This window comes from Nyctereutes procyonoides, unplaced genomic scaffold (assembly GCF_905146905.1).
Source record: "Nyctereutes procyonoides isolate TBG_1078 unplaced genomic scaffold, NYPRO_anot_genome, whole genome shotgun sequence".
In the NCBI taxonomy this organism is placed as follows: Eukaryota; Metazoa; Chordata; class Mammalia; order Carnivora; family Canidae; genus Nyctereutes; species Nyctereutes procyonoides.
The window spans coordinates 3,014,625-3,036,893 of record NW_026575156.1 but is presented as its reverse complement, the minus strand read 5'-3'; the positions used below and the strand labels follow the sequence as shown (position 1 = coordinate 3,036,893).

The 22,269-nt window shown below is 34.6% G+C and overlaps 1 pseudogene; it reads left to right on the top strand.

The window, feature by feature from the left end:
- Positions 1–14,765: 14,765 nt before the first annotated feature.
- On the top strand, positions 14,766–15,090 carry LOC129502279 (ADP-ribosylation factor 1-like; annotated as a pseudogene).
- The last annotated feature ends 7,179 nt before the right edge of the window (positions 15,091–22,269 follow it).

Genomic DNA, 22,269 nt, shown 5'->3' with positions numbered 1-22,269 from the left:
TCTCTAAAATATCAGTAAAGAGGATTTGTTATTGTTCAAAAAAATAAAGCAATGGAAAGGAAATAATGATCAGAACATGAATCGATGAAATAGGAAACAGATAAAAAATGAAGAAATATGTACAAAACAAAACTAGTTCTATGACAAAATGAATAAAATTGATAAATCTCTAGCCAGATTACTTAGAAAAGTAGAAGTCACACTCCATCATTACAAGGAATCAGAAAAGTAACAAAACTCAGATGGTTACAGATAACTAGGGAATATTATGAACAACTTGATTCCAATAAATTTAAATTAAGTTCAGCATTTTAAGTTTCTTTAATGCAAACATGACCAAAGTTTACTAGAGTAGAAATAGACTTGAAAATAAAACAGACCTGGAAAACAGTTTCTTTCACATAGCTTGAATATTCTATATCAATGAAAGACATTGAAATTTTAGTTAAAATTTTTCCTACAAGGATAACTCTAGGCCTAAATTGTTCCTCTAGAGAACCTTTTCTTAAAAAGTGTTATTTAGTTTTTATTTATTTGAGAGGGAGAGAGAAGGGGTACAGGGAGAGAGAAGCAGACTCCCCACTAAGCAGGGAGCCCAACATGAGGCTCCATCCCAGGAGCCTGGGATCATGACCTGAACCAAAGGCAAAGGCTTAACCAACTGAGCGACCCAGGCACCTACCTCTAGAGAACTTTTAAGAAGAAATAATAGCACTTTTATAAAATCTCAGATGGTTAAAGAGGGCAGAACACTCATTCTATGAGACCAGCATTATGTTAAAACCAAAACCGAATTGTAAGAAAAAAATACTATAGTTTAGTATCCCTCTTGAATACAGATGCAAAGAAAATGTTTATCAAAGTTTTATCAAATAGAATCTGATAATCTGTAAAAAAGATATTTCACCATTATAATTATTTTAGAAATGCAAATTTTGTTTCACATTTAAAATCATTTAATGTAATTAACCATATTGAGATAATAAAACAAAAACATAAGATGAACTCATAGATGCAGAAAAATGTTTGAAATTATCCAAAATTTATTCATAATAAAATCTCATAAATTTAGCATGTAATCTGATATAAGGCATTGTGGTAAGGAGAATTACGTACCTTTCCCCTATATTGCTTATATCCTAAGCTTCTAAAACTAAAGAACTGATAAGTGAATTTAGAAAGTTTACAGGATCCAAGACTAACATACAAAATCCATTGCATTTTTGCAGAGTGAAAATGCAAATTAATTAACAAAATACATTTATAAAGTTTTGTCTTTTTAAGATTTTATTTATTTATGATAGACATAGAGAGAGGCAGAGACACAGGCAGAGGGAGAAGCAGGCTCCATGATGGGTGCCCGACCTGGGACTCAATTCCAGGACTCCAGGATCGTGCCCTGGGCCAAAGGCAGGCGCTAAACCGCTGAGCCACCCAGGGATCCCCTATAAAGGTTTTAAGAAGTGAAAAGCTTAGAGATAAGTCTGACAAAATACATGCATGGCCTGTCCACTGTATCCTGTACAGCATTGCTGAGAGAAACGAGAGACTTAAAGAAATAGAAAAATACATCTTGTTCCTAGATGAGAAATCTCAATAATGTTAACATTTAGTTTCCCTCCTCTAATTGATGGTTGGTAAATTTGAATAAAATCTCCAAATCTCATCAGACTTTTTTTTTTTTGGTATAAATTATCAAACCAATTCTAAAATCCAAAGAATTTGGAAAGGTCAAAATTTGAACAAGAATCTCTGCTAAGGAACAAGGCTTGCAGAGTTAAAGGGTGATTGAATAGATAGAGCTCTCCAGACCTACAAAGTGTTATCTTCCTATCTTCCTGGAGATAACATGTTTACATTTCAAAGCGAGAGTAAACCTTGAGAATTTGTTTATATATCGAAGGATAATGAACTAGGGATCTTTATCTTACCTCTAAGGGTAGCCTTGACTCTACAAAAAAATAACCTGGTTCTTTCTCTTCATTCCTCCCATCCCCCTATTCTACTTCATTTTCCCTTCTATCTCTCCCTATACTTCAATATAAACCTGAACGTCATTCATATAACATAAGGAATTATAATCCAGATCATCATGTATCAATTCTAATAATGCACAAATTATAATTAATATCTGTGATAAAATGAAATCAAGAGACAAATTTAATGTTAGAGACATGGTTAAAATATGATGAAAACTTTTTTTATTTTTTCAAGTTATTTATTTATTTATTTATTTATTTTAAAGATTTTATTTATTGATTGATGAGAGACACAGAGTGAGAGAGAGATAGAGAGAGGCAGAGACACAGGCAGAGGGAGAAGCAGGCTCCATGCAGGGAGCCTGAGGTGGGACTCGATCACTGGTCTCCAGGATCATGCCCTGGGCTGAAGGCGGCGCTAAAGCGCTAAGCCACGTGGGCTGCCCCTCAAGTTTTTTTAAGACTCTCTTAGGATCCTGAACTTTCTTTGGAACCATAAATATATAAATATATCAGTGAAAGGGACGTACTATTTACATTTTAGACTAAAATGGTGAATATAAACCAAGAAGACAAAACAAAACAAAATCACAAGGCAATTTAAACTTTGGTGGATGCAACCCTGGAGATTACACAGATGGTATACAAGCAGCTTAATAAAATTACTAGAAACAGAAATACCAAGTTATTTTATCTGTTAGATGTTAGATTTATCCTGCCCATCTCCCTACCCCAGTTTATCCCATAAAAGGAAACAAGTATGTACTCATGGCTAATGATGATTCAGGGAAAAAAATGTTAATTAATCTCCCCACCATCTCCTCTACCTAGAGAGGAATCAGCAACAATAGCATAATATAAAGGACAAACACCATGAACTGGTAAAATAAAATAATACAAGGAATATGTCCTCAATGATGATCAATAAATTAGAATAGGGATAGGACGTAGCAGTGGTAAAACATCAAGCTGATAGAATGCTCTGACTATTTAGGGAAGAACTTTTTGGTCCACTCCTGATCTACCATGTCTAAAATTTTATTTCCCAGATACTGTAAAAGAAGTAAGGGCTAATATTGTACTATACTAATTTTGAATAAGAAAGATGAATTGGCTGGTAAAAAATGTAAAATGAAAGCACTATTACTTGAAATCTGTGATTCTGAATGAATGATTTGGACATGTATCCTAGACTTAAAGCAGAGAAAATAGGTATTAAATCAATATCTGAAATTTCTGAAATCATAAAAATATTTTAAATATTTTGAAAATTATACTCTGAAACCATAATTTTAAATGGGCCAAATGAGAATGAAAATGGAAATGATGAAATTTCAAAATTAACATATCTAAAGGTTAGAAGAAGTGAAAGGACAGTTCATACCGAAGAAAAAATACAAATGTCGGGAGGTTATAAATATAGTATTAGGATACCTAAACTTTAGATTATAACTGCTACTTATAAGAAGACAGGAACAGAAACCCTTGGCTATATCTGGAGGAAAAAAAATGAACACAGAAGTCATAGGTCTGGTGCTTCAAAGAGACAGTCAAAAGACAAACAAACATAAGATAAAGTCTTTAAATGTTATTTTGAGTCCATTTTCTCTGTAATTTGGGAATGAGATGAAAACCACTTTGGTAAGAAAATATCAGCAAAGTAAACAAAAATGTTATGAAAAAAAAAGTAAGAATTCCCTGAGCTACCTACATGAGTTTAAGATTCCTGGCTCATTATAGATTTTGGAAACTAGCCCTTTATCTGATATGTTATTTGCAAATATCTTCTCCCATTCTGTAGGTTGTCTTTGAGTTTTGTTGACTGTATCCTTTGCTGTGCAAAAGCTTCTTATCTTGATGAAGTCCCAATAGTTCATTTTTGCTTTTGTTTCTTTTGCTTTCGTGGATGTATCTTGCAAGAAGTTACTGTGGCCAAGTTCAAAAAGGGTGTTGCCTGTGTTCTCCTCTAGGATTTTGATGGAGTCTTGTCTCACATTTAAATCTTTCATCCATTTTGAGTTTATCTTTGTGTATGGTGCAAGAGAGTGGTCTAGTTTCATTCTTCTGCATGTGGATGACCAATTTTCCCAGCATCATTTATTGAAGAGACTGTCTTTCTTCCAGTGGATCGTCTTTCCTCCTTTGTCGAATATTAGTTGACCATAAAGTTCAGGGTCCAAAGAACTTCTTAAACTCAACACCAAAGAAACAAACAATCCAATCATGAAATGGGCAAAAGACATGAAGAGAAATCTCACAGAGGAAGACATAGACATGGCCAACATGCACATGAGAAAATGCTCTGCATCACTTGCCATCAGGGAAATACAAATCAAAACCACAATGAGATACCACCTCACACCAGTGAGAATGGGGAAAATTAACAAGGCAAGAAACAACAAATGTTGGAGAGGATGCGGAGAAAAGGGAACCCTCTTACACTGTTGGTGGGAATGTGAACTGGTGCAGCCACTCTGGAAAACTGTGTGGAGGTTCCTCAAAGAATTAAAAATAGACCTGCCCTACGACCCAGCAATTGCACTGTTAGGGATTTACCCCAAAGATTCAAATGCAATGAAACGCCGGGACACCTGCACCCCGATGTTTCTAGCAGCCATGTCCACAATAGCCAAACTGTGGAAGGAGCCTCGGTGCCCATCGAAAGATGAATGGATAAAGAAGATGTGGTTTATGGATACAATGGAATATTACTCAGCCATTAGAAACGACAAATACCCACCATTTGCTTCAACGTGGATGGAACTGGAGGGTATTATGCTGAGTGAAGTAAGTCAATCGGAGAAGGACAAACAGTGTATGTTCTCATTCATTTGGGGAATATGAATAATAGTGAAGGGGAATATAAGGGAAGGGAGAAGAAATGTGTAGGAGATATCAGAAAGGGACACAGAACATAAAGACTTCTAACTCTGGGAAATGAACTAGGGGTGGTGGAAGGGGAGGAGGGCGGGGGGTGGGGGTGAATGGGTGACGGGCACTGAGGGGGACACTTGACAGGATGAGCACTGGGTGTTATTCTGTATGTTGGTAAATTGAACACCAATAAAAATTAATTTATAAAAAAAAAAAAAAGATTCCTGGCTCAGGCAAATTACAACCCAGGCACTGAATGAATTTGATAGGCTCATTAAATGGATGTCAAATATGTGTGAGAACTATAGGAAGACAAGGAGTTGGTGAAGAGGCAAAATGTTGGCTCAGTTTCAGAAAGGAAGAAGATGAAATTCAGATTCTAGACTAGATAGTGTTCAGTATCAGCTGATTAATTTGGAGGCAATTAGGAAAAGAAATGCTGAAAATCTGGAATGTTATAAAATTGGGATTGCCTATAACAGGTACACTACTTTCTGTGCTGGTTGTTCGCATTTGGAATACTGCGATAAGTTGTTCATGAAATACATTTAAGAAAAATACAGACACACTAGAGCAGTTTATCTCTGGAAGTATAAAAATGACGCAACAATTAAAGCCAAGAAATTTATGCAACTGGGGAGCAACAAAGACATTTAATAAGAAGAGACACTTAAGAGTGACAATTGCAAACACATATTTGAAGGGAGGAAATTTGGATAAAGACTTGGGTGTGTTCTATCTAGTGTGATGAAAAAAAAAAACAGATGCCATAGTAAGAAAATGCTTTCTAATAATTTCACCCTCCCTTCATAGTTCATTGTGCATTGTGGAATAATTTTATTTGAAAATATGGATACTAAATTTGGATTACCATGTACTGGACATGTTTTTTGAAGGATCTAGATATATGGAAGCAATAGAACTTCTGACCTTAAGACTTTCTTCTAAATATGGTGATTGTGTGCAAATAGACATAACTATTGTGCTCACCTATGCAACTTTGAGAGAAGAAAGTACAGTCTGAATATTTCTGTACCATTTCTTGAGTATTATCAATATTTGATTTTTTTTTTTACTCTGGCTATGGAGCCACTTATGAAGAACTATAGCTTATATTATTTAAATCTCGAAAATTCCTAAAAAATGTACTGCGGAGAATACTCTGCATGTCAGGGTGATGATCCCGATGACCCAATAGGTTTTACCTATCTACAATTTCTTTAGCTCTGCAGAAAAGTACCTGGCAGAAATAAAATATGTAGTGCATCACCCTAAATATCTATTATAGTCATTATGTTGCCAAGTTTAATACATTCTATCCCATATAATCTGTAAATCTCCATAATTAACACCTTATTCATTACAGAAGCTATATCTCATATATCATCCATTCACAGGATTAAGTAGCAGAGTTCCCAAGGGTAATTGCTTCATCTATCAATAAAGAAAACAGAGCATTGCACATTTTTACTTATAAAATATTTTATCTCAATAAGTGAACTAACATATTTAATTTCATTATAGATATATTTCACTTAGAAAATATTAGTCAATAAACAATGAATTAAGAGCTACAATTTGACTTCTCTGCTCCACTTTAAGTACTTAACGATATTAGAAAAACTATAAAAAAAGACTATTTAGAGAAATAACCTAAGTTCAAAACAAACATCTTCCAGGGCCAAATAGAATATAAGCATACAGCAACAGGCAGATTTAAATATGCAACCCTGCTAGTTTTGGGGCCAGAAAACAAGCAGAGGAAGAAGGAGGTGAGGGTTCTTTGGACTAACAGGATTTAAGAGTTCCCTGAAATGCAGGACTGGGATATTTCTATGAAGTAAAGATATCAAATTGATTCCCTGATCTGAAAGGAGATGCAAAAAAGTTGTGATGAATCTTCTGGTTGGAGCTATGACTTATATAAGGTGGATATTTAATTAGGTGGAATGAATGAAGCAGGTACAACCATGCAGCCAAACATGTTGGATAAATTATGCATGTATATCACCATGGGATAAAACTCTGAACTAACCATATAAGATTGTTCTGGTTGTGGTTAGGAGAAATGTATGATATATAAATTCATATTATAAGGAAGGATGGGTACACACACACACACACACACACACACACACAGTTAAAAGAGTAAACCATACACAAAAATTTTTAAAACCCCTGATCAGTATGAACTTAACAACCCAAAATTTGGAAACTCAAACTGATATTAAAAAATATAACAAACCAAATCAATTGAAGGTGAAAATACAATAGATAAAATGAAAATACTAGAGGAAACTGAAAATGACTTTAATACTTTCAGGGGAAAAAAATGGAAGAGCATTAATAAAAAGAACAATTTAGGTAGCCTAGGTGGCTCAGCGGTTTAACGCCGCTCTCAGCCCAGGGCCTAATCCTAGAGACCCAGAATCAAGTCCCATGTGTCAGGCTCCCTGTGTGGAGCCTGTTTCTCCCTTTGCCTGTGTCTCTGCCTCTCTCTCTCTCTCTCTCTCTCTGTCTCTGTGTCTCATGAATAAATAAAAATTTTAAAATAAATTCGATAAATAAATAAATAAATAAATAAATAAAACAATTTATAGGGTAGAAATTACATGAATATATGTGTTTATCAAGTAAACTGAGAAATCTTGAAAATGAGAAAATATGATCATTGACTTGATTAATAAAAAAGAATGAGTGGAAAAAACTCTCGGACACATATAAATAAAGAAAGAATTAGTATATCAAAAGTCAGTTCTGAGGAATTTACCTACAGAGCAACACAGTAAGAGAAAATAACAAAAAAAATAAAGAAATAAAAATAAGCAAAATTTTGAAACAACCCATGTCTAATAGGGTTTCTGGAGGCTAATTATAGAGGAAAATGTCAAAAGAAACAGTACACAAAGTTAAAAATAACCTAAAAATTCCTCTGATTTTAAAAGCTATGAAACCTCAGATTGAGAATTTGATGAGTTCTGGGAATGATAAACACAAATAAAAATATACCAAGGCCCTCTGAATAAAATTGAAGACAATTAACAATAATGAGTAAAGTCATAAAACCTGATGGGGGAAAAAAGGAAGAAAAGATCCTAGGAAAAGAAATAATTAAATTGATGATACGTTTTTTTGCCATCAATATATGCCAGGAGTCAGTAGAGTAAAATCTTTAAATTTACAAAAAAGAACTGTCAACAAAACATTCCCTATCCAGGTCCATTATTAGTCATAATTGAAGGCCAAATAAAGGTATATGTCAAATAGAGGACTATGAAGAATGCTCACGTACAACATACCTTCACTTTAAAATCTACTAAAGACTGTGTGAGGTGTGAACCTATATGGAAGGAGTGAGGTGACATGAAAGATCAATATATGGGGCACCTGACTGGGTTAGTGCATGCAGCATCCAACTCTCGATCTCAGGGTTTGAGTTTGAACTCCACACTCAGTGTAGAGATTGCTTAAAAATAAAATTAAATTAAAAAAATTAAAACGACCATTGTAAAAAAGACCAAAATATAGTACCAATTTAGCTATTATGCACAGGAATAGTAATTGTGACCAATGTCCATCATTAAGACATTATAAATTAATTTCTTAAAAAACATTAGAAATTAATTTCTAGATAGAATCCTTAAGGATAATATGAAAAAAAAAGTGCTTTTCCTAGGTCTTTTTAAAATTTGCTAAGGTTTTTTCCTTTTATAGCAAAAGGCCAGAGGCACCGAATACAAAAAAATTTACTTAAATATGTACACTAAAGGTAATTACACAGTACAAATGCCGTGTTAAAATTCGAAACCACCAAAAGGAAAAAAGGGCTCCAAGTTGGGCATGATATAGTATGGTGGTAAAAAGTGAGAAAAAGTACAACTGAGTAAAAAGAAGGTAATAAAGAATTAAAAGTCAGCAAGATTAATCCCAACAAAATTGCTCTAGGATTTGGAGAAATGAAAGTCACTGGCAAAAGGAAATGGGATTGAATCAAGCCTCCCTGTGCAAGTGGTTCATAATTGAACTTATTGATTCACGGATCACTATATATAGTCTTGTAATATATCTGGAACTCTATGCACTTATTCTAGGTTTACTTTCATTTTGACAAATCAACTTTTACCGTTTTAAAACAAAAAATGGTAGCTGGTTTATCGTCAGGACTTATATATCAGAAAATAATGCACCATTGATGGTGGCTCCTTCTTAGAGCAGTGAATTGAATAGCAGTTATGGGGAAACCGCACAGACACTTCTCCCTTTGAATTTGTCACATGCAGGGGTTTTCCTTGCTGTGCAATGTGTCTTCCCTTTGCTATCTTCAATTCACTCTCCGGCCTTCTCTACCTTCCCACTTGCCACATGAGGCTGAGCCCTTATCTACATCAGTGAGCTTCCTTGAACTCTGGTGTTCTGGTTGGGCTCAATCCATGAGGTGCTCTGACAGGAAGTAGAGAAAGGTCAAGGTACTTGTGCCCCTGATCCTCTCCCTCTGAGGTTGCTTTGAACTAACTGTGTATCTTAATTGAATGTCACTGCTACTCTTAAGGAATCCTATATTGTACAATTCTCTTTTATCAAGTTACTGTACCTGTGCCTCTCTCTTTCTTTCCTCCAGGGTCATGGCTGGTGATTGCTCTATTGCTACCAAGTCCAGGTCAGTGTACACTTACTTATTCCTCATCCACTTTGGGTACTGTATTTGACTGGTTCCCTCAGAAATCCTGTTAGGTACACAATTCAATAAATAGGTAATTTTTTTTAAGTAGTCACTATCCTCATGTATTCAATAGAAATAGTTTATCCTTTGCACAGACGGAGATGGAAGCTTCGGGAAATTATAGAAGATGAGTCATCACTCTCATTAAAAATCTCTCCCCTTCAACATCTTATATACAAAGGCTTCTTACAACAGTGTATTAACGTGTAAATGTCAGATGCTTGCCTTCCTAGCAGCCATTTTCTTCCTCCTTTCTTCTTGCAAAAAACAATGTCCTGTGACAGAGACTGAACACTATTGAAGTGTGTCTCCCCAAACTTCCTGTGAACCACTGTGGCCAAGCAACTCAGTCTTCACCAATGATCTGTGCGAGAAGACTGTTTGGGGACTCAGAGAAAGATTTTCACTTTAATAAATGTGGGAGCTGAAAAAAGAAAACTTTTGGATTCTATTCCTCATCTTTTTCCTGCTTGGAAAGCTACCAGGTTTGGATTCAGATCCTTTCAGACACACTTGAATTCACCTATGAAGGAAGATACTACTACCACATACAGGATGGAAAAGTAGACAGCAAGAACCTGGGTAATTTAGGACTTACTGAGGCTTTTAATCAATTCTGGAATAGCCAATATTTAGACTTCTTACTATGTGTAATTTAATGTTGTTATTTTTAAGGCATTATGAATTGTTTATTCTGTTACAGTCCAAATCATGTTTCATTGATAGAGAAGATGAGTTGAAAATGTCATAAAACCCAACTTAAAATATATAAATCAACATATGGATTTGGATGAAGATATGGGGAACTCTTAAGGTCTCAATTATATAAAAACGTAGTTCCAGGAATAGTTGGAAGAAGTTTTATGAACTTCTTGTCTCTGCTTCTCTGCTCACTATTGCTGCAATGCTGAGTGGAACTTATCAAATGACTAAAAGATTAGTTTCTGACATCATCCCCAACCCACCCCCCACCAAAACTTTTATATAATGTTTTATATAATGTGAGACACTCAAAAAGGTATTCTTAGTTCTAATTCTGAAAGCCCACAGATAAAGCATATTCCATAAACATGCATCAATTTTCCGACCTAGAACATCCCAGATGACTGTTGGAAGGGTAGTGGACTACAATATGAAAGGGGTGGCAACATTTTGCCCTGAGTCCAACCAGGGGGGCTTTGCATTGCAGAGAATTTATCAATAATAATGAAACAGACTAAGTTATTCTACTTTATATAATCATCATGTGTCTACAATTCCAAACAATGATAGTGATATAATAGTCCTCTTTGTTGAGGCAACCACCACCCACTTTTAGCATGTCACTAGGTAGTTCTAGAAAAGCAATGAAGAGCGTGTGATCCCAGAAAGTACTATAGTGGTTAGTTACATCATGAATATTGAGTGTCTCTACTATATAGGCATTGGGCTAACCAATAGGAAAAGAATAACAATTAAAACAAGAATATTAGCTGCTCTTAATGAGTTTTACAACATGGTGTCAGTTATTAACCATATGAAACACATATTTTATTTACATTATGTAATGATTATATAGTATAATTATATTATTATATGTTATAATCTATACACATATATATTTTATATAGGTATGATCATATAATATTATACTTTGTATTATACTTGTACTTAATGATGAAGTTTTGGAATATAGGTGAGGTTTGGTGGGGTGAGGTCTGGAGCTGACAACCAAGAAAGAAATCTTGAGACATCTTTGGTGCAAATTGATGGTTTTATTAAAGCACAGGAACAGGACCCATGGGCAGGAAGAGCTGTTGCTCCAGGCCTGTGAGGGGTGGCTGATTATATACCTGGGATTTGGGAGGGGTTTGAGGATAGCACACTCTCTAAGGAAGTTTGGAAGCAAGATTTACAGGACCTTGAAGGAACTAGCTATTGTTAGGAAAAGGTGACTTATTACTGTCTAATATAGCCTGAGTCATGAGACTCTTCAGATGTATATCGGTGGGCCATGTGCTTAGGGATGATTGCTAACACATATCTTGGGGAATTAGAGATAAAGGAAATTTCTAAAGAATTTTTATATGTTAAAGTGGACTGATAGGATTCTGGGGGTCAGGCTAAGATTGCCTGTTGCCCTTAGCAAAGTATGAATATTGAGGCAGTTGAGTCCATAGAGGAATGTCCCTCTGTCTATTTCAAAGACTTGTCAATGTGCTACCCTCGGGCTTATGCATTGTCCTCTGTCCCTTATCACTCAACACACAAAAATAAGACAAATACAAATTACTATATTTATATTTTATTTGTGTACAATAAATCAGCACTATCAGAAGTTCTAAAATAGAAAACTAAAACAACTCAACATACATTGAGCTTCTCAGAAATTGTAAGTAAGACAGTTTTAAGATAAAAAAAAAAAAAAAAGAATTATATGCCAGGCAAAGGATAGGGTAAAAGTAAAAAGATAGTAAATGAAGAATTTTAAATAAGGGAAAACTTGTTTCTACTTATACAACACAGTAGCCTTAGACAAGTGGGTGCAAATTAAAAAACAACAATAACAACTGTATTTCCTTCAGGAGCTGCCATCAATTACTTGCTTTATTTTCTTCATTTGAAAAATGGGGATGGTAACTGTTCCTAACTCATTAAGCTGTGATGATTAAATGTAGTATTTGTACTGTACTTATGGTAGTGATTCCACAAGAGTATTCAGATAGAATTCAGGTAGATCTTGATATTTGCACACATTCAACTCTTTAGGCTTTTGCCAAATTACTTGCTAAAGATTTTTATTTTCTTTCTCTTGCAATTTTTCCCTCACAATTTACACTTACACATGTAGGTATGAAGGTAGGCATTCTGCTATTTTCGTGACAATGTTTGTCATTATAGACCTTTTAATTTTTGTGATTTCTCATCGTGGTTTTATCTGCATTTTTCCACTTACAAATGAAGATAGGCATGTTTTTATCCTGTGAAAAGTCTGTTGATGTCTCTCCAAAGTTTTCAGGGGAAGATCTTTGCCTGAGTTCCTTTTTTTTTTTTTTTTATCAATTTTGAACAAACTTAAAAATTTGTGACCATATTTTCAATATTTTCGTGGGGCACTTTAATGAACAGAAACATTAATTTTATTATATATTCCAAATTATCAATCTTTTCTGTTCTATTTGTGTTTTTTTTGTCTTGTTTGCAGATATTTTAATACTGAGCAGTGTGTCATTAATCACCTATATCTTTTTAAAAGGCTTTGAGATACTGTCTTTCATATTTGTTATTTTTCATCTGGAATTGATGTGCATATAAACCTAAAATGAATTTTCCATATTTATAACCAGTTCCACTGCTATTAACTGAAGTGCTTATCCTTTTCCCACTTATGTGACTTTATCTCATGCATAGTTTTAAATATATATGGGTCTGTTTCTGAGATCCATGTTAATTTAGTTATATTTCTGAGAAAAACTACTTCACTCTTTTGCTTACTATTATATCACTTATTAATATCTAAATAAATTTATCATGTACCTTGTTCTAAAAATGTTTTTTTTTTCCATTTCTGCCTTCTGAACACTAATATACATTTTTGAAACAATGGTCAATTGTGTTAATTAATGTAAAGTTTAGTCGTATGAGAGAGTGTTCCAAAAAATCTGTACCTTATAAAAAACAAATATTTATATTTATCACTTAAAATCTCCATCCAGTGGGATTCCTACTGTATGGTATTGTCAAGGCCGTGAATTCTATTCATTTTGGGTGGTTCACCCTTCTACAGATGTTGCCCTCATTCACATATGCCAAAACAATTCTGCAGTACATTCTTATTCCATATAGAAAGAAGGCAGGGGAGTCAACAGTGAGAGGCAAATCCCATTTAGTTAATAGGAAAACCCTGCTATTGCATACATTTAACAAAATGTTCTTGAACTTCCATCTTACTGGAGAGAATTTAGTCCCATGACCATACCTACATGCTAGGGAATGAAGGAAATGTTATTTTTTTTCTTCTGGATAATGATATACCCAATATAACAGAATCAAGATTCTGTTACCATGAAAGAACATAAAGGGACAGTGACCTTTTTTTGCTGCTGTTAATTTATTTCTGTGGCTATTCAAATAGCCATGCACTGACTTCTCATTCATGGAACAAATTCTTTTTCTCCAGCAAGAAAATCCTAAATTAATATGGTAACTAAATATCCATGAAGAATGAATAATGCTCAGCAAGTTCCAGTATGAATGTTTAGTTTAGACAGCTAGGAGACAAGTAATATGTTTATCCACCCCATGTTGAAATATGGAATAAGAATAAGAACACTGTAATAAAAATTCATTTGGAAAGAGGAAAAAAAAGAAACGCAGTCCCCTTTTCCAAGGCATTTATCAAATGTCACTGGTAGGACACAGCACTTTAGAAACAACTCTGTTGTTCATTGTCTAATGTGCATTCTGGCTCTGCCTCTGGAGAGTTTTTCTTATATAGTGAAGCTCCAGGTCACATTTAAGAGGAAATTGGAGAATATTCTCCTGGGAGGTTAGTGCAGGTTTGGTCTTCTGGAGGTTGTTTGTTAGTTATAGGATGCCTCTGCATATCAAGCTCTCTGTTTCTTTGCCAATACAATTACTTGGCTAACAAAGTCCCCATCCCTTAAGTATGTGATGTGCATAGTACCTTCTAAAGGGTATAGTACAGAAAGTTGAGAATAAAAGAGTAACTTGACACTGAAGAAAGCTGACAAACACTCCCTTCAGGTGAGTGATGAATGATAGCATCAATAGTGAAAAGTTATACTGACAGTATGTACTTTTGATATGGCATGAAGAAAACAGCACTTTACCTCTGTAATCTTTGTCCCATGAACCCATAACCCTAGTATGACCATGAGAAACACATCAGACAGGATTAAACTGATGAGGACTTTACCGAATATCTGACCAGTGCTCCTCAAAACTGTCAAGATCATCAAAAACAAGGACGGTCTGAGAAACTGTTCACCTTCTAGAAGAACCTAAGAGATACTATGAGTAAATGTAATAAGATATCCTGTATGGGGTACTAAAACAGAAAGAATATGAGATTGAAGGTATAACATCTTAGTGGGAGTGAAACCAACTCCTGGCTTGGAGCAGCAGCCTCACCAGGGCCTGCTGGTCTCCAAGGATTTCTCTGTCTGGTGTCTCTCCCTCCAGTCCACAGCATGGGGAATATCTACACAAACCTCTTCTTCAAGGGCCTTTTTGGCAAAAAAGAAATGTGAGTTCTCGTGGTCGGCCTGGATGCTGTGGGGAAGACCACCATTGTCCAAACTGAAGCTAAGTAAGACCGTGACCGCCATTCCCACTAGAGCCTTCAACGTGGAAACCATGGAGTCCAAGAACATCAGCTTCACTGCGTGGGATGTGGGCAGCTAAGATAAGACCCACCCTCTGTGGCACCACTGTTTCCAGACCACACAAGGTCTCATCTTTGTGGTTGATGGCAATCACAGAGGGTTTGTGAACGGGATCCCTGAGAGCTCATGAGGATGCTGGTGAAGGATGAGCTCAAGGATGCTGTCCTGCCAGTGTTGAAGCCCAAGCAGGACCTTCTCAAGACATGAATGCCGAGTTTGTTTGTTTGTTTGTTTGTTTGTTTGTTTGTTTGTTTGTTTTTAACGTGGTTTTTGTTCCCAAGGAGGCAATGTTTGGTACTCCTTGGCAATATTTTATTAAAAATAAAAGTATTTTTTAAGAGGTGGGAGAAAATTTTAATTCATTCACCAGATTAAATGAAAGGACAACATACTGTAGACACAACTTAAGACAATTTGGAATCATAAAAAAAAAACATGAGGTAGACCAACTAGTAAAATTCACCAATTTTTTGTGAAGAAAACTTTACAGTAATAAAAGAGCACAGGTGCCTCCTTTTCTAAAAATCATGGAAAAACCAATTGCATAAATTACAGCCAAAATAATTGAATACAACAATTCTCATTCTAATTTTAGTTTACATTCAGTATTAACTTGTGTGAACTGCTACATGTCAAGGTGCAACAGGTCTATAGATCAATTATTATGCAGGCCTAGCAAACACATTCATACCGCAATGTTCTAAAGGATGGCAAGGCTTGAAGCTGAGCACACCAAGGTATGTATTAGCAAATCATGGTCCTGTGCTTGTGCAATTTTTTTCTTAAAGGAGAAGGACCTAACATTCTCTAAAGAATTATACTGGTAAGGTGATTTTAAAAGATCCAAACCTTAATAATATAGGCATTGAAAAAAATAGGTAGGTCAAGTTGAATTCAAGTTGACGGTCTTTTGGCTTTCTTCTGGCATTTCTCTTTCACAGAGTTAAATAATATTTAAGAAATCATTCAGAATCTTTTTTTTATGTTAAAAGTGAATCAATTCACTGCTTAGTACTGAGAAAGGATTTTAGGCACTCGGGGCCTCCAGCAGTCACTGTGTGGGATCAGCCTCGGCACTCCTCCTCTGGTGTCCATTCTACACGGTCACAATAGGGTCCCTGTGATTCACTCTGTTTCAGTTCCACCTACATCCCTAGACTGTCTGTATTTGCCCCTTTACCCTAAATTTTCAAAATTTCAATCGACAATCATGATTGTTTCTTGTCTTCCCCAATCTGGAGAATATTGAGAGACTGAAGATCCTAAGTTCTATATCTATATATTCCCATTGTGTGAGAGCTCAAGTTTAATCAGTAAATAGAGTCTCTTTGCCAAGATATAGAATTCTCATTGGATTGTAATTGCACATCTATATTTTTAATTTTAGAAAATACTTTCCTAGAATTCTTTCTTGGAAAACACCCACCACACATTAAAAATATATATATATATTAGGATTGGTTAAGATGGCTCTTCTGGTAGGGCCACTTATGTAAATCTAGTAATCTTGCTGGAAAAATAGAGAATATATGCCCAAGCGCCAAAATTCCATATGTAGTTTAATTCCTTTTTATAAAAGCCAAGAAAATGTGACAAACTTGTGATGATCATCATTTGCTTTTATATCTTCAACATCATTAGCAACTGCTCTTTATAATGAATGGGAGACCATAGCAAAGACTAGCAATTAGGTTGCTGACCTTAAAGTAGAGGTTTAGACACAGGGTGGGTAGATTATTGAGTGGAGGGTAGAAAGGGAAATGATTGATCCAGGATTTAATTGGTGGATGCATGATCCTGACTATACTTACCTTTCGTATATATTTTGATCTATATTCATTTGGAGCTGAAGCAAAACCTGCAAATAAAGTTGCCTTTTGTTAGAAATTTTTTGTGGCTATTCTTTCTTTATCTAATTTTTATTAGAATGCTATATACTCCACTGCCGAAAACCTTCAAGGCAACCCTATTTGCTTCTTCCTATGCTCCCAAACGTCAATTTTGAGACTTTGGTAAATATTGTTGAAAAGACAAACTATGGTGATTCCCCAGTGGTCCCACAGTGGTACCACCATGATTGGGACATGAATGAATTCTAGGGACTGACATGTTGGGCATGAATGTTGGGCAGTGCGAAATGGGGGCAAGTCTGTAGTCATTGGAAGTTTTAGGCATAAGTCTTTAGCTCCTAATATAAGATGCAAGGTCCTTTACTAGCTTGGTTATTGGTATGTGATGAGATGCCTGATGCCACTGCAACCATCTTGTGACCATGAAAGAGACTAACCATCTTGTGACCATGAAAGAGACTAACCAAGGATGTTAGCATAAAAAAGATGAAAATAAGCTCTGAACTACTGAATTGCCTACTTCCAAATTGCTACTTTGCATTATAACAAATTTCTTTAAGGCTTAAATCATTTTCATTTAGTATTTATTTCTTGCAAATGAAAGTATCTTACCAATACAGATGGTCTATTAATAAGAAAAATTCTGGGGTTCCTGGGTGGCTCAGTGGTTGAGCATCTGTCTTTGGCTTAGGTCGTGATCCCAGGAATCCTGGGATCCAGGGAGCCTGCTTCTTCCTCTGCCTATGCCTCTGCCTCTCTCTTTGTGTCTCTCATGAATAAATAAATAAAATCTTAAAAAAAAAATTCTGTATGGTGTGAAGTGAATAAAATTTACCAAATTGTAGCTATATGTAATAAAAGTCTGCTCTAATATAGTTTTAAAACAAGTAGTTATTTTTATAGGCTACATATAGAATATAGCTGCTTGGTATTGTTTAAAAATTCAAACTATTGTTTATATGTGTTTTATTAAATTTAAAATTAATATAAAGGAGGGATGCTTGGGTGGCTCAGCGGTTGAGTGTCTGTCTTTGGCTCAGATCATGATCCCAAGGTTCTGGGATTGAGTTCCACATTGGACTCCCTGCATGGAGTCTGCTTCTCCCTCTGCCTGTGTCTCTGTCTCCGTCTCTCTCTCACTCTGTGTCTTTCATGAATAAATAAATAAAATCCTTAAAAAGAAATAAAAATTAATTAATTAATATAAAGGAATTAAAGTGAATATAGTTGTATAATTAATATGGCAAGTAAAAGTAAATCTCTTTTTCCCTCAGTAAGTTTTTTTTACTTTATAAGGGGAGGAGACTATATGAAGAATACTGTATTCCAAATATCTGAATACTACTTTTAAAATATTAGTTTATTTTGTTTCAAATTATAGTCACACATTTTTCATGTACATTTGGTAAGTTTTAAAATTGACTCTTACTCTTAACTTTATGTAAATCATCTGTTGATCACATAGTAATAAAATAGAAAATGGCAACAAAGTCCTTAAATAATAGTATTGAATAAGAAGACTAGAGAATTAAGCTGTTATATGTGACACAGTCATAAATTGTCTCATCAATTATGTGGTAAATATATTATTTTCTCTAGCTCATATAAAGAAATTAAAAATTCTCACCACCAAAGGTAAGGCTTACCTTTGCACTAAGATGTATTTTTTTTTTATTCATTGAAACTCTAACTTTATGAGAAACACACTAAAATAATTTTGACACAGTAATGATAGTAAAGTCCATTGTCTGATATTTCTATCAATGCAAATTACTTTCTTCATATATTGCTTCATTTATTTTGTACATTTCCATTCTGGTCATCATTCATTTGTATTTCAAATCCTAATTCACAGATAGTACCTTAATTATTTTGATTGTATGTCCTGATAACATCCTTTGTGAACTTAATTTCATGAATACATGAATAACTACTTCTCTTTTAATATCTACATAATGATGAGATTTTGTCTGTTTATAAACATCTTCTTGTTAGCCAGAATAAGAATTCACTTCAAAAATAATACATATCTTAATGATTAAAGTGCTTTTAATTTCAAAAAAACTTTAGGCTACAAAATCCTGCAAAATCTGAGACTATCTTTATTTGAAATACATTCCAGATCATTCTGAAATTTGTGCTGATGAAACCATTCCAAAGATGTTAATACATAAAATAAGAATTTTTTTTCCAGATAACAACACAATCCTGCTGATTAAAACGGGAATTTATTGAGTCCGCTCTATGATCTTTCAGCCTAGTGTTCCATACAGTAGTTTTTAATATAATTTTATTTCACATAAACTGTACCTGCTAGGAATGGATCTCAAATATTATAAATAGAATTAAAAATCTTATGGGTTTCCTTATTCAAAAGTCTCATCCACCTACAAAGAAAAGCATATGAAAGAGTTTCTATTAACTTTGATTTTAGAAATTTGATAAGATAAATACCTGCTTTATAGTTTTTTTAGTGTGGCTTTATGCATTTTTGCTGTTTACTTCTTTCCGAAAACTCTTCAGATTTTCAACACAGGACTTCACTCTCACCCCTAAATCTACTGTGTCTTTTTTTTTTTCCAACACAATAATTCCATTGAATAGCTTTTTTTTGATAGTGGAAATTGTGATTTGAGAGATAGACTGATTCACATATACATATGAATGCATTAAAATACGGTGTATTTTTAAAGTATTTTATTTACTTATTCATGAGAGACACAAAGAGAGAAGCAAAGACATAGGCTAGTATTATTTTCAATGTTTCATCTATAAATTTGTGTGATCTTATCTTCTGAGTGTGTTGATTGTTTATAATGGGTATAGCATATAAGGAACCCCATTACACCTACCACCCACACTGTGGAGGCCGAGAAAAATTAAGGCCATCCCACCTAAAGTTTAGCATTAGCACAAGTACAGCCATCTTAGGCCCTGTGAATAAGAGCTGAACTTTATGGGAAAAACTGCAGAATGTCCTCAACGTCCTTGGCAGGTAATCCCATATCAGAAAGACAACAGAGCCCACGCCCATGGTAGAAAGTCCCATATTAGAATGAGAACAGAGCTCAATGCCCTTGAAAGCCACATACCAGAATGTAAACAGAACTTGAGAAATTCCTCCACTGCTTCTGAAGATTCCCTAGACCAGCCTATAAAAAAACGAGCTGTAACCCACTTCGGGGTCCAAGTCCCTGCTCCGCTGTGTCGGGTATACTTGGACCCAAACTCGAGCTTGCTAATAAACCCTCATGGCTTGCATCGGTGGTGTCAGCTCCTTGGAGGTTTCTCGGATTCGCAATCTTGGGCACAACAACACCTAATAGCTAATACAGCAGATTCAGCATCAGAAGACTGAATTACTGACATCACATCTCAAAGAAAAGTGAAGGTTTCTTTCATGGATATGAAGAGTGAAATACTTCCTTTCCAAACCCAACATCAAAGACAGCTCTTAGTTACCAATTTGCCAGAGTGAGTATATAAATACCCCAGCTCCCGTAGTCCTCTAGCAAGTAATTCTGGTTTGTATGTTTTTCACAGTTTCCCAGAAGTGGTTGCTTTGTTTTGTTTGGTTTGATTTCGTTTTTTTTTTTTTCCCTTTCTTTTGTTTCTAGGATAAAACTGTACTTGTTCTGTTCATTAGCAACTGAACGCATATTCTTTACTGACTGCTTCCCTAGCCTTCAGGTCTTTGCTTGTGTTCATGAAAACACTGAAAATTTACATTTACTTAAATCCTTATCTTCAAGTCTGCTTCTGGGAACACCAGCAGAGATAACTAATTTCCCAATAATCAATTTGTTAAATAGAAATTTTATTTCTACTTACATTTATCATGATTTTTTGATAAATTAGAGTTCATTTCACCATCCTATTTTACTATTTTGATTTGCCCCATATTTATAATTCCCTTTATTACTTGGAGTACACACAGAGACAAAATACTTTATTTTGAACTTACTTTTATCTCCATTTAATTTCACCTGAGAGAAGGGAAATCCAGAAGAAGCTTGAAGTTAGTTTCAGGAGTAAAATGTGTTTTTTAGTGATGCCTGGGTGGCTCAATGGTTGAGCATCTATCTTTGGCTCAGGGCATGATGCCAGGGTTCTGGGTCAAGTCCCATATCAGGCTTCCTGCAGGGAGCCTGCTTCTCCCTCTGCCTCTGTCTCTGCCTCTGTCTCTGTGTGTCTCATGAATAAATAAAAATAATCTTTTAAAAAATGTGTTTTAGTACAAGGAAGAAAAATAAATTTATATGTTAAACTATAGCAAGCATTAAAAAGATAATTCCAGGATATGATTCAAATTACCAGACCAAAAGACATGGAAATAATTATAAATTGCTGAGAAATAGTTTATGCTCGAGCATGTGCTTTAAGTATTCAAATAAATAGTTGATACATCAAAATATGATTTATTTTGCAACTCTGAAGGCAGGAGGGAATTGTAAAAATTGAGTGTTACTATAATAACAATAACTATCATTTAGCAACTATTTACTAGAACAAAGATTTAGTACTCAGAACATTATATATACTGTCTTTTCTCTTCATCACAACCCTGGGGTTATACACTGTTATCCTCAATTTTTAATTTACAGATGAAGAAACTGAAGTTTCCATACATTCAGTAAATTGCACCACAGACAAAACGTGCCCAAGTTATTCTGAAGTACATGATCTCAATAGCAGGAAAACTGAAGCATCTTGGAAGAGGATGAAGTTGAAACTATTTTCCTGAATCAAAAATTATATTTCATTTCAAGTATTTAATACAAATCTTCACCATATGCTCTATATTCCATAGTACTATAATAAAGATACCAGCATCTAAAAAGCAACTGCTGTTTAAATTTTTTTAATTATATTATAAAATTTCCAAAGAGATTATTTTCATTGCTTCATAAACATCCCCCTATATAAAAATATATATTTTAGGTGTATCAATGTACTTATCTATCTACAAACCTATCTGTTAAAATTTATTCTGCTGCTGCATGGAATCTTCCTAAGTAGAGTCCTACAATTATCTTGGAATGTCATAAATGTTTCCTACATCCTAGTTTAGTGTATTTCAATACCACTAACTACTTAACTTGAAGTTGAGCGCTATAAAATGTAAACAAATATTGACTTAAAAATGAAATAAACATAGTGTTTCAGAGCAAAGATAAAAGAATATTTTCAGAAAATTTTGAGTTTTCTGTGTATTTAGTAATCATAAGCTTCAGATCTAGACTTTTAACATCTCAAACCTTTCTCCCCATACATAAGCATAAAATTGTCTCCCCATAAAAATGTCTTCACACATTTGTTGTAAAGGTCAAATGAAATCAGGGTAAATGCTGTAAAAACTGTCAAATGCTCTATAGGGAAAAAATAATTAGAGCATTATTGTTAATAAAGTAACTATTTATAGGAATTTCCCATTTATAATCTCCTCCACTGTCTCTCTG